Source organism: Pteropus medius, unplaced genomic scaffold, assembly GCF_902729225.1.
Source record: "Pteropus medius unplaced genomic scaffold, Ma_sr-lr_union100, whole genome shotgun sequence".
In the NCBI taxonomy this organism is placed as follows: Eukaryota; Metazoa; Chordata; class Mammalia; order Chiroptera; family Pteropodidae; genus Pteropus; species Pteropus medius.
Genome location: NW_024353908.1, coordinates 5,116,240 through 5,124,799, shown reverse-complemented (window position 1 = coordinate 5,124,799; position 8,560 = coordinate 5,116,240). Strand labels below are relative to the sequence as shown.

Genomic DNA, 8,560 nt, shown 5'->3' with positions numbered 1-8,560 from the left:
ATAGTTTTGCTAGATTCACAATTCCAGTTAAATATTCATTTTCTCTCCTAACTAAATTTATTTTACCTCCTTGCTTCCATCATTGCTTCCCAGACCTCTGTTGTCAGTCTAATTTGCATGCATTTGATCTATCCTTTCTCTTGAGCAACTTTTAAGACCATTTCTTTTGACTTTGATGTTCCCTAGTTTCATTACAGCTGTCTAGCTTTTTTGTATCTACATTTTATATGTTACATTTTTAAATTTCTGAGCTCATTTCCTTAATATGTTGTAGAAAAGTCTCAGATACTTTCTTTTCTTCACCATGATCTCTAGTCTATTTTTCTGGGACTTCCACTGAAAGCATACTAGACATTCTGTTCTCCATGTATCTTAAACTGTCACATTTTGCACCTCGGTCTCACACTACTATATTTGAGTAGTTTCTTTGGATCTGTCTTTTAGTTCTCTAGTTCTCACTTTAACAGTGTCTAAACTATTGTATAATCCACACATTAAGTTTAATTTTCAACAGTTACATTTCTTATTTCTAAAAATTAATTTGTCTATGGCCATGCCACTCTGAACAAGCCCTATCCCGTCTGATCTAGGAAGCTAAGCAGGGTCAGGCCTGGTTAGTACTTTAATGGGAGACCACCTAGAAAGACCAGTTGCTGTAGGTGTAAAAAATAAAAATGAAAATAAGGGATTGTAAACTGACAAGGTCCTTGAAATCTGTGAGGTCAACTAAGGATTGCCTTGCCTAAAAAATAAAAATAAAAATAAACATAAAAAATAAAAAAGTAAAAATCAATTTGGTCGTTTTTGATCATTTTTCTTTGCTTGTTCATTTTTTATTCTACTTTTTATTTATTGAAACTTTTACTACACCAGTGTTTTATATTCTATGTCTAGTAATTCCATTATCTATACTCTTCAGGTGGGGACTTAAAACTTCAATGTTTATGCTGACTCTCACTCATAATGCCTTATTTTATTTTGTTTTTGGTGATTTCCTTTCTATTGTGAGCTCAAATTTTGCTGAATTTGACCTGTAGAAATTACAAAGGCTTACATTTGGGATTAATTAATCAAAAGAGAATTTGCAGTTTTAGTGTAGGACCACTTTAGCACTTTTCAAGTTTCCAGCTTAATGCAGGAATCAGAGGTTTAGTCTAATCGACAAGCAGCAGCCCACAGGTAAGCCTCCTTGTCCCAGCACTGGTACTGACATTTACTTTTAGGACTTCTCTGGCCTTGTTGGGATCAAATGGATTAATTAATTTGTTTCCCTAACTTTATTGAGAGCCCAGCAATGCATTTAAAATACACTAGATGTATTTTCATCTAGGCTCTTGGTTGTATTGAGGCATAAAGGCCTTTCTAGATATTTAGTCCACCATTATTAGAAGCACTAAATCTAAAAGTAACAGGTTTTCATTGTAGAATTTGGAAAATCCGTAAAAGCCAAAATCAAAAAGAAAAATAAAATCCCTATCACTGAGCCATTCAGATTACCCCAGGTAATAAGTTGATGTCATACATAAACACATATTCAAGAATACAAATATAAACATTTATAGGTAGATAGAATTTTTCATACTATTTAGATGAAGAATGCCAAATATATGATCTAATTGTTTTCGCCACTACCTTCTTCACCCACACACGACAGACATCAGTCAACAAATTCATATCAAAAATTATAGGCAACAAGTATCAGTCAATTTGAGTTAGCTGGTACATAAGTTGATAGTCTTTTTTTTCTTTTTTAAAAAGTTAATAATGTTTATTTATTTTTCAGAGTCTTTAGAAGTTAAAATCAGCAGAAGCAATTTTATGAAACGCAAATAAAAAGAATTATATTATTTTTAACTAATGAAATTTTCATAAAATGTAGTACAGAGAACATAATTAGGAAGTAAAACTGTCATCCCCCAAAATAGTAAATGTCAACAAAAATATGGCATGGGAGGAAAACGTTCCAGGTATCAGCATGCATTAACATATATATTATAAATGAGATGTGTTATGCCACAAATAATGTTCACCCTAATGAATACTACATCTTTACTGAATATCTAAAATATATCAGAACTATACTGGCAGTTAGAGGTGCAGAAAGGAGACATAGCTCTGTCCTCAACGATCTAAATTTTGTTCATAAAGTTTTTAGTTCAAGAAGTCAGCCAACTACAAACCCTATTCAGCCTGCCTCTTGATATGTTCATAGAGTTTTATTGGAACACAGTCATTCTTATTTGTTTATGTATTGCCTATGGCTGCTTCTGTGCAAACACAACAGAGTTGAGTAGTTACAACCTAGAAGGTATGGCTGAAAATATTTATTTTCTGGGCCTTTACAGAAAATGTTTGCTGACCCTTATGAGTTATTCAGAGGTTAATTATGCAAATTTAAAAGTTGGCAAGAACCTAGATGTTCTACATTTCTTCCAGCTTTTCTGCTGAAAATTTACCTACTTTGCTGCTTCCTATACCTTCCCCTACATCCAACTTACCACTTCACTCTTATTCTAAAGTAGCCTTGCCTTAAGGCTTGACTCCTACTATAAATTGCCAAGACCTGCTTGAAGGTAAATAACTCCTAGGCATCTGCTAAACCATGGTTAATCTCATCCAGTACAATTCAAATCTGCTTTCTTTTATCCAAATTTAGGCCGTCTATTTCCATATTTACATGCACACTCTACCATTTGCTTCTATTAACAAAAACTAGAAAAAAAGAAAAATGACATAGAAATTCCAAATTTATAGTTACAAAATTAAGACTTCTGCAATTGAGAGAAGGAATCTTAGGGTGTTATTTGAGTTAGACCTCCAGGGACAAGAGGAATTCTGATAAGTATGAGGAGTAGAAAAATTATTTTAGTCAAAGAGAATGGAAAAAGTAGGATAAAGAAAGGAAAGTACATGCATTGTTCAGAGGAAAGACCAAAACAAAACAAGAATCAGTGGGCCTGGGATAAGTGAGAGAGAATTTAAAAGAGCAGTTTTAAATGAGAAAGACCTTAAATTAAAAAAAAAAAAAAAAAAAAAAAAAAGGCTGGATTCTCTTTTTAAGGCATTAATGGTGTGAAAGCTTTGACTAGGAAAATTTAAATACATGCAAGGTCATTTTTCTTAACAAATTGAAATTGTGAATATCATATATAATTTGTGATATGTGTCATCTTAATTGTGTGTGTGTATGTATACACAAAATATATTTATCTTGATCCATTTTTTTTTTTAACAAGCCATTATTATCTTCGTTATATATATGAGGAAACAGGTTGATTTGGAGAAATTTAACAAATTGTCCAAGGTCCTACAAAGAAGATGGAAACTCCTGCATTTAAATCCTAGCCAGTCTGACTCTAGGTCCCTGCCCTTTCCCACTATCTAATCAGTTTTAGGTCAATTGATGAAGTTATGTATATTGATTATGACCATCTCCATTTGATAGCAAATTCAGGGGAACCAGAAACACCTCACCAGAAAGAAAAAAATAGAGAATGAATAAAAGAAAAATGTTTGGCAAGAAGAACTTACAAATATGGCTCACATATCCTTAACTTCAATAAAAGGGAAATGAACTATGAAATTATTGAGGGAGGCAGTATATGAAAATGAAGGCATTGATACTTCATTCAAACCTCTTAATATATAAAGTTAAATATTCACTTCATTTTAAGTGAATGATTCTGTCAAAAGAATTAATTTTCTGAGCAATGAGGATAGTCATTTAGCATGAATCCACCATCTGCAATTTATGAACCAAATTATACTCTTTCAGAAAAAAAGGAAGTTCATACAATGCATTTAAACTACATCAAGACCAAATCAAAAATGTTTTTCTAAAATTGAAGAAATCACCAAGTAAATGTTAATCGCCTGCACCCTTAGTAGACAGTGACCATTGCGGCATAATACATAACGAATAGTTTTCCCAGATGGATTTTTAAAACTTTAGTACTTTATTCAAGATATGTGAAGACAGAGATCAATTACCAACCAAAAAAGAGAACTCTCTCAGCAACCTAAGTTTCAACAGTCCTGGTGTCTCAGGAACGTACTTTTAAATACAGTTTAGTTTTCTAAAGAATTTATAAGGATTCTAGTCAAAATGCCCACCAGAGCCTGACAGGTAACTGGAATGGGAAAGCAGTCTGTATGGACACTGTGTAAAAAGGAAGAACTTCCTCTGTGTATGGGAAGCAACAACACCTCAGATTCACCTCATTGTTTCCATAAGAAAATAGGACATCATTGTTGCAAGCTGTTCCAGTTTTTCAATAAAAACTAGAACTCCAGATACTTGAGTGAAATTATCTACATTTTAAAAATTTGGTAATTAAATCAAAGTGTTTAAGATGCTGAGCATACTAAAACCACATTTGCAGGCTAGGTAGACCATCAGGCTGCACTTTAGCTATTTTGCGCTGGAACATGTTATTTACCAAAAATTGAAGCAACACATGAATGTACATAAATGAAAAAAACATTAAGAGAAAACCGTAATACTTTTTACATAACAGAGATGACGACCTAATGACCTGATTTATCTTTCTTTCATTTCTTCCATTTTTACTCATTTGTTCGTTCTTTCATTTATCAAATATTTGCTTATTGTCCCCTAAGTGTCAAACTCAGCAGCTGATGACAGAAAAAAAAATCATGTAATTAAATAATTACAGCTATTTAGCATGTGCTAGTTAAGGTATATACTAAGTACTAAGAGAGCTCAGTTGTGGGAATGTTAATCGACTCCAGGGAAGTCTGGAAGCCTTGCTGGATTTAATGGACAGCTGTTAGTTTTGCTTGCTCACCATCAATTTCCCCTTTTGCTGAGGACATTGCCTCAATTTAATTTGAGGAAGATTTTATTCTGGGTACGTTAATCAAAGCCACGTGCAATTTTTATTTCTTGTTCATGCTTTATGTCTTGCACAGGATAGAGGGGGCTTCATTGGCACACAAGAAATGATAACTGGACAAGGTAATATGCAAAGTAAGGCTTAAAGGATGACTAAGAGTTTGATATGATAAATATGAATTGGTGTAGGGAGATTAAGGGGCAGGAGATGGCAAATGGCAGAGAAGTAAGATAGAGCCAAGTAGTAGTAGGTACAAGTATAAGTAGCTCTACATGGCTAGAAAAAGGATATGTGACTGTAAGGATGACAAGCATTGAGAAAGGGACTGTAGGTGTGGAAATAACATGCTAATGCAATTTAAATTTCATCCTGTGGACCAGCGCACATGCCCCAGCCAGAGAAGTGTGGCTACAAATAGTGGGAGGCCATTGAAGGCTTATAAGTAACTGTGATTTCATCATGATTTTTATTTTTTTAAAAGCAGTTTTATTGAGATATGTTTCACATACTATAATATTCACCCCTTTAAACTATACAGATTAGTGGTTTTTAATATATTCAGAGTCATGCAACTATCACCACAATCTATTTTTTAAACATTTCATCACCCCAAAAAGAAATTCTATACTCATTAGTACTCACTCCTCTTTCCCCTAACTCCTGACAACCAATAACTTTTGTTCTGTCTCTAAAGATTTTTCTATGCTGGACATTTTATGTAAATGGAATCATACAATATGTGATATTTTTTGACTGGCTTTGACTAGCATAATGTTTTCAAAGCTCATCTACGTTGTAACGTTATTGGTACTTCATTCTTTCTTATTCCTGGATACTATTCATTTGTATGGTTATACTGTATTTTGTTTATTCATTCATTAATCATTGGACATTTAAGATGTTTTCATGTTTTGGCTATTATGAAAAATGCTGTACATGTTTTGTATGAATATATATTTTAATTTCTCTTTAGTATATACCTAAGAATATAATTGCTAGGTAATATGTATGTTTAGTAATTTAAAGAAGTACCAAACTACACTCCAGAGCAGCTGCACCATTTTACATTCTAATCGGCAATGTATGAGAGTTCCAATTTCTCTCTATCCTAGCCAAAACTTGTTACTGTATAGTTTTCCAAACTTCCAGCTGCTGGTTATATGCTTGTGAAAAATTACTGTTTCTATATGTTGCTTTCATCCAAAAAAAGTCCCATCTCATATAACCTAAGAATTTGTAACTAATTTGTGATAAATGATAAGGGAAAAAGGAGCTACGATTTCTCTCAGGTTTGTAGTTTGGACAATTAAAATAATTATGCTGCCACTCTATGATACATAAGTTACAGGAACAAGAGGGCTGAAAAGATGAGTTCCATTTTGAATATGCCAATCATCCTAACTATCCATCGAATATACTACTGTGACAGATATTTGAGAATCATATACATACACATTGGTGGTAAATAAACTCATAGAAGTAGATGAGGTGTGTAAGATGAAAAGAGAATAAGATCGAAGAATGAACCCTTGGTGGAGCAGATGAAAACAAACAAAGAAACAAACACTTTAAAGAGGATTGAAATGGGCCAGAAAGGTAGAAATCATAAATAGAACACTTTGCAGGTTTAAGGTCTGAGGGAAGAAAGCTGGAGAGAGGTTGGTTTGCAGAGACGGTAAATGATAATGAATTCAAGAGGTTCTCCGTGGAGATGGAAGCAAAAGGGATTCAGCCTAGAGTGGAGACATTTCCATAGAAGGATATTTTTGTGATTCTGGGATGAAGAAGTTAGATTTTCCAGAAGAACCACTCCTGTAAGGAAGAGAAAGCCATTCTCCTTCCTTTGGAGCAGGAGGAAATGGGAAAAATGGTTATCAATGAAGATGAGTTTAAATTAAGGATGGAGATTTGCTGAAGGGGCTCTATTGTCTTCTGTTTTGTTTTCTTTTTCTATCAAATAGCTGCTTGCTATTCTGTGGGAGATAGGCCAAAATGTCTGCTAAAACCAGTGAGAGGCAGGAATTAATAACATAAATGTATATTTCCAAGACCATTCTTTCATAATTTTTTCCCTTTTTTTCCCAGTGTCGTTTCAGGCCCTCATTCCAATTCTCTGCCTGAGAGTTTCTCTTCCATCTATCTCTATCAGATCCACACTATATACTGTTGCATATTAATCCCCTTAAAATACAGTTTCAATTGTTTGACCACCACCACCACACACACACGCACGCACGCATGCACATACACATATACACAGACTTAGGAAACTGATCTCTTATTCCTCACGGAATTGAGTCCTTCTGACTCCTAAATATTTATCTTACTTTCTTAGATCTATCCTGTGCCCCAACTAACACAAACAATTTCTTGTTCCTATAGTTTTCCTTGTATCTTCTTATTTTCAGATCTCTGCTTCTTTTGTTTCTTCCACCTGAAAAGTCTCCTATCTACCTCTACCTTCTTATTTATGTCCATTTTTGCAATCTCAGGATCTATGATGGGTTGGGAGGAGGGCCATTTAACTTAGATCTTACATCCACAAAAGACTCCACAATGATCTTCATACATGCTCATACATAGATGTTATATGTTTCTTGATGTTAAAAATATAATTTCTTATATTTGAATGTTTAAAATTACTTCAATTTTTAAAAAACCCTTTTTGTAATTTCTTTATTAATGTCCTAAATGCCTCAGTAGAAATGAAAGTAGCTTAGGTCTCACTGGAATTCTAAGAGTACCTGTTCAAGCTTAATAATAACAAAATATCAAAGGCTAATATTTACTACAGTGCTTATTTTATGTAGTCAATGTCCTGGTTCATTATTTTTTTATTGAAGCCTTCAACAACAGTCTCATGAAGTAGGTGCTGTTATTATTTCAATATTACAAAGAAGGAAACTGAGGTTTACTGAGCATAGGTAAGTTGGTGAAGGTCACAAAACTCAGAAGCCACCTATTTCATGTTAGGTTTTTAAAAAATTCTGCGAAATTATAAGTGCTCTTTCATTTCTTTGAAACCTTCCTACAGCAAATGTTCATATTTGTATAAAATTATATTTAGTTTGTATCATAGTTTTATTGAAAATATGACTAATCTCCAAAGTAGTCTGACAGCTTCTTAAAATTAAGAATTGAGAATAAATGGGTTCTTTGTATCCCCAGGGTCAACACTGAGCCTTGCACACAGTAAGACTTCATCATGTCCCTTGCATTATATTTTGATATTGCAGTCATCTGATCACAACAGCTTTAAAATAAACTCAACATTTTTATGCAGGAAAGAAAAATGCAGGTCGATGTTAGTGTAATTACCAGTATGGTAAATCAATAAGTACTGAAAGCATTAGCACCATAAAGAATATGAGGCCAGTAATGATAAGTAATGGAGAAAAATCTAATGTTTGTTCTTGCAGAGATTTTCTCTCGTTCTCCATTCTTCCTTTACACCTACACTTAATTAGCAACTAGTAAAGTCTTCTGTTCTTTCTCCTTTAATACTAAATTTAAACACTTACTGGGTAATGAAAATAATATGTAAAAGTGTCCTTGCCATCTGTGTTTTTTTATTCTAAAGGTGAGAGAAATAAACCCAAAACTATGTGAATCAAATGGTAATCTATGAGAAATGGTGAAATCAGTTATATGTTCTTACATAGGATATACACCACATTATTCTTTATTCTCCTCTCATTTTTTTG

General features: G+C 33.4%; 1 pseudogene; it reads left to right on the top strand.

The window, feature by feature from the left end:
- The first annotated feature begins 543 nt into the window (after positions 1-543).
- LOC120593847 (uncharacterized) lies at positions 544-662 on the top strand (annotated as a pseudogene).
- Positions 663-8,560: the final 7,898 nt, after the last annotated feature.